We start from the raw sequence: 5,562 nt of genomic DNA, 5'->3' as shown, positions 1-5,562 counted from the left end.
TTAGCCATGAAGCTCCCTGGGTGGCCTTGGGCCAGTCACCATCTCTCAGATTAAACTACCTCACAAGGTTGTTGTGAGGATAAAGTGGGGAAAGAGAGAACCATAAATGCTCCCTCGAGTGCCTGGGAGGAAAAGGTGATATATAAATGCAAAAGACAAACAAACCACCTTGTCCTTTCCTTCAACATTTTCCACCACTTTGTCTCACTCTCTCCTGTCCCAGAATTTTGAAAGGGACCAGAGTGGGACAAAAGCAACATGCAAACTTTTCAGTTGGTCATCATTAACTGAAGATGAGCAGAGACCCAGGGTGCTTCCAAGCTGTCGCTATTTTCAGGTGGGATTCAAGTCACCTACAGTACCGGCAAAGTACCCGAAAGACTGGCCTTCTTACAGGAAGGAAAGTGAGAGGGAAATGCACTGGAAATGCACTGGGTTAGCCCTTGCTTTGACCAAGCACCATCTAACCTCCCCACAAACAAATCAGAATGAAAGTGCATTCATTAGCCAACTTCATTGTGTGAAGGAAACAGGATGAGTGCTCAATAAATAGGTCATCTGGAAATATCCCCAGGCTAGGGAGGCTAGACTTCCTGGAGCATGCGGGGACGGACTATCTTCTCAAATGCTGGCACAGAATAAGAACCCAATCAAGACCCACCTAAGCCTGCCTGGCCATTTCTAGAAAGCCACACTTCTTGAAATTCCCTTGTCCATGCCGCTCTTTCACATGTACCCCCTCCTTCCCACAAATTTAGTTCAATCTACCCCATGTCCTGATGCCATATTGGGGGGGGGGCTATAGGGAAGTTTTTAATGTGTGATATTTTTGTATTTAATTTCTGTTGGAAGCCGCCCAGAGTGGCTGGGGAAATCCAGCCAGATGGGCGGGGTACAAATAATAATAATAATAATAATAATAATAATAATTATTATTATTATTATTATTATTATAGCTCAGTGTCAGACCACCTGCATGCAGAAGGCCCTAGGTTCAATCCCTGCATCTCCAGCTATGACTACAAAAGGCTCCCCTGTCGGAAACCCTGGAAAGCTGCTGCCAGTCTGTGCAGACAAAATAGGTGGCCCAATGTCCTGGCTTGGTGGAAGCAGCTTTTTACATTCATGCCATCACATTATTGAAATCTGCCATTGGCTCAGCATTGTCATCCCTTGACTGCCAAGAGCTCTCCCAGAATTTCAGGAGTTTCCCAGCCCTACCTGGAGATTCCTGGGATTGAACCTGGGACAAACCATGGGCTCTGCTGCTGAGCTGCAGCAGGAATGGCCACCAACCTGGATGGCTTTAAAAGAGAACTGGGCAAATTCATGGAGGATACATGCTGTCAGAGTGGCTACTGGCAGTGATGGCTCTGCTCTGCTCCACAGTCAGAGGCAGTAAGCTTCTGCAAACCTCTTTGTTCGGCCTCGGCCCAGTAAACCTGAAGGAGCGTCTCCACCCCCATCGTTCAGCCCAGACACTGAGGTCCAGAAGTGAGGTTACAGGGAACCAGGCAGAGGGCCTTCTCGGTAGTGGCGCCCGCCCTGTGGAACGCCCTCCCATCAGATCTCAAGGAAATAAACAACTATCTGACTTTTAGAAGACATTTGAAGGCAGCTCTGTTTAGGGAAGTTTTTAATGTTTGATGTTTTAGTGTGTTTTTAATATTCTGTTGGGAGCCACCCAGAGGGGCTGGGGTATAAATATTATTATTATTATTATTATTATTATTATTATTATTATTATTATTATTATTATTATTATTTCTGGAAGCCACAGGATGTGCTCAGGTCCTGTTTGCAGGTTTCCTACTGGCATCTGGGTGTCCACTCTAAGAGCAAGATCCTGGACTAGATGGGACATGGGTCTGATCCAGCAGCCTCTCTGTATGTCCTTGTGTTCTTATGCTTCCTGGTCCTGCTCCACAACAGCAGCTGCTACTGATGGGGCAGAGTCAAGCAATGCATATGGGTGTCAGGAAGGCACAAGGTAAATCGGACCAGACCATGTTATAGAGGAGGAAAGGAGGCGGGAGACTGAGAGGCAGTGCTGCAATGCTAAACTGCTTGTAGTTCTTTGGTTCTCCTCCAGCAAAGCAGATCATGAGCACTTCCTGGGAAATGCCGGCAAGAATGTCCTAATAGCACCAAAATCCCAGCGGTACCCAAAATATTCTGGAAGTAACCTGCTCCCACTGAGAATACTTCGAAGCGAACGGAACTGGGATCCTTGTACGGCTGCTTTGGACACTGAGCCGCAACGGCAGGTACTGAGCATTTCAGTTAAAAACACACATCTGTTTGTGGTCTGCTGTGCATTCCCTGAAGGCTCACAGACCAGCTAGAGAATGGCTTGCTAATGTACTGAATGCAAATTGCAGCCACAGAGGACGACAAAATGAGCAGCGGTCAGAAGCAGAGCGGAGACCGGTGGAAGATGAAACAGGATCATTTGCTAAGAGTCCAAAAGTGTTTCCAGACATTCCTTTTTTGAGTGGGATTCAGTCCACATACCGGCAAAGACAGGGATAGAATCTACACACATACAAAAACCGTTCTGAAAATGCTTTAAAAAAAAAGCGTTTTTAAAAATACATTGAATTTTCCATAAGGCTCACCATCGCCATTTATTATCACATTGTATATTGCACTTAAAATGTTTTATTTGCAGCTGTATAGCTGAGTCCAGGGTGCACAATTCAAGTTGATTTGGCACTCTTGCACAACAAATCAATTTCCGCCCCAAAGTTGGGCTTTTCGAGATAAGGAAAGTGATGAGGGAGCACACTGGATCGTGTGGGATAACTCTTGCTTGATAAAACATCGTATAACCTTCCTGAAAAGAAATCAGAAAACACCTTCAACCAACAGGTAATATGGAAGTGACCCATTTGAAATTGAGTTCAGATAACATCATAGACTTCTTCCCTTCCTCCTTATTTTCCAGAATCTAAAAGTGCAGTCAATACTTGCTGGTCCTGCAATTTGTATAGAGGATAAATCTAAAATTCTTTGCATTTTAAAGGAGGGGGGTGTTTATTCTGTAAAATAAATAAGGTGTCGCACCTTGATTTCAGGTAGGCCCTGTGCAAAAGGAGGCAATGCTCCTTCATATTTAAGAGGAGGAGCTACAGCAGGCGTGGCATGAAATCCCCTCTTCTACACAAATATTATAGAGTCATGTGTACCCTATTTGCAGAGGAACCTACCAGGGAACGTGGATATAAACAAAAGTTTATAGTGCTTGAGGCTTTTTAGCATAGGAAAACAGGTGAATAAGGTAGCTGTGGAGGCAGCATGACTGACAGTTATAAAATTATGGATGGCGTAGATGAGAAAGCAAAAAGGAGAAATGCTTTTCTCCCTCCCTTATATTGCTAGAACCCTGGAATTATTCTGAGATTCATTGGCCTCAGAAGTTGGTATAAGGCACAGAGCTAAGGATCAGTTGCGGATGATCAAATTGTAGCTAAGGAGACAGCTATGCAGCCTGACTCAAAAACTGGCACATCCCCTCTTCAGCAGGAGAGAAGTATTTTGTATCTCTTAGAGTTATATTTTAGCTCAGTAAGTGTAGCTTGTGGTGATATCCTAGACTTGCAGATGTTCAAAAGACTGTACCTGTTAATATTCCCATTTGTATACATCCATTAAGGACCGGGGGGGTGCAGATATGATACAGTAATCCTTATATTGTTGGACTACAACTCCCATCACTTCTGAGCATTGACCATGCTGGCTGTGTGGCTGATGGGAGTCTAGAGTCCAACAACAATCTGAGGCTACCTTAAAGGTATAAGAGCCCTGTCTTCTCATCACAGGTAACACCTAGAGAAATATATTGGGATACTTTCCTCTTTGCACTGTGAAAACAAATGCCCCCGCTTAATAAATCCATCATGATGGGTTTGGGCCTGTCTTTCTCCTGGTTCCTTCATTCTCCATCCTTTGCTCTGCACATATTTGCTAAGTTCTTTGTTGCGATGGAAAGTATTGTCCCTATCGGATCTGGCTGTACTCCGTTATTGCCTGATTAAAGATTAATTTGGGGATTATCATTCGTTTCCCTAGCTCAGAGGCAGCCAAACGACAGCTACACCTGCAATTTGTTTGTGGACTTGTCTTCTTATGGCCAACTGTTAATGGATGGAGCCTTTCCCGAACTAGCCCCTCCCCAGCCACAAGTGTATGCTCATTGCCTAAGTTACACGGAAAGTTGAAGCCTACTCCTGCACCTGCTCCCCAACACTAAAGAGCTGGGAATAAATGCAAAAAAAAAATATTTCAAATCCCCCTGTCACCAGCTCCATAAGAAGAGGAAATTTTCTCTGTGACTCATGGTTTCGGTTCCTCGGGGAAACAAAAGAAAGACGATTTCATGATTTTCCTTTTTTTTTTTTTTAAAGTATTGCTCCAGTATTTTGTTTTATTGTAGGTTCTTTCTCTAGCTCTTGCCATTTTTTTCCTGTTTGTTCTGGATGTGTGTTCTGATGGCGTGTGTGTGTTTCAGGATAGAGAGGCACAACCAATAGGAGGACCAGGAAAGTGCACTTTGTAATTTTTAGGTTAAATCAATAAGAGGCAGTCCGCGTGGGCTTTTCTTTGAAAGGCAGAAGTATGAAGGCCAGAGGTGGGTGACCTAGATCAGAGGACAGCGCTCCTGTGCCTTTTAACAGGTTTGCAGAAGAGGGGAAGTTGGTATATGCAGCGTGTTCTGGAGGAGGAAGAGAAGCTGCCTCTTCAGAAATTCTCCCTTTAGCACAACCGTGAAAGGCACAAGAACCCTGGCATCTTCTGCAGGGCACCCACAGGGGCACTGCCTCTTGGGCTTCAGGGCCTGAGGCAGTTGCCTCAGCCTGCCTCATATTCAGGCTGGCACTAACCATTGCCACTTAAAGGTGGGTAGCCGTGTTGGTCTGCCATAGTCGAAACAAAATAGAAAATTCTTTTCAGTAGCACCTTAGAGACCAACTGTGTCTCTTCTGTTTCAGTGTATCTTCTGTTTCACTGTATCTTCAGTGTAGACTTCTGTTTCAGTGTATCTGAAGTGTGCATGCACACGAAAGCTCATACCAAGAACAAACACAGTTGGTCTCTAAGGTGCTACTGAAAAGAATTTTCTATTTTGCATTGCCACTTAAGTCGGTCAGTGGTTCTCAAAGGGTGTGGCAGGAGATGATGGCAAGTGTGGCAAGAAGATTCAAGGACAATCAATGAAACATTCAAATATATCAGTATAGTATAGTATAGTATAGTATAGTATAGTATAGTATAGTATAGTATAGGATCAAAATAAAAATAAAAATTGGATATACAACCAGAAACAGTATGCACACCTCTCTGCAAGAGCATTGGCTATTCTTCTATAGTTGTCCACGGCATATTGTTCTGTCTTGTGAACAAGGATTTTCAACTTTGACAAAGCTGAATGATCAGAAAATAGAAAGGCGTCTTTGTGTTGATGAGGAGATGAGAGTCTGTTTGTTTCAAATTAGAAATAAATGAGCTTACCTGGAAAAAGCAATCTCACACCTCTTATTGAGTTTGGATACATACTAGGTA

Source organism: Lacerta agilis, chromosome 6, assembly GCF_009819535.1.
Source record: "Lacerta agilis isolate rLacAgi1 chromosome 6, rLacAgi1.pri, whole genome shotgun sequence".
Classification (NCBI taxonomy): Eukaryota; Metazoa; Chordata; class Lepidosauria; order Squamata; family Lacertidae; genus Lacerta; species Lacerta agilis.
This window is presented reverse-complemented; position numbering follows the sequence as displayed.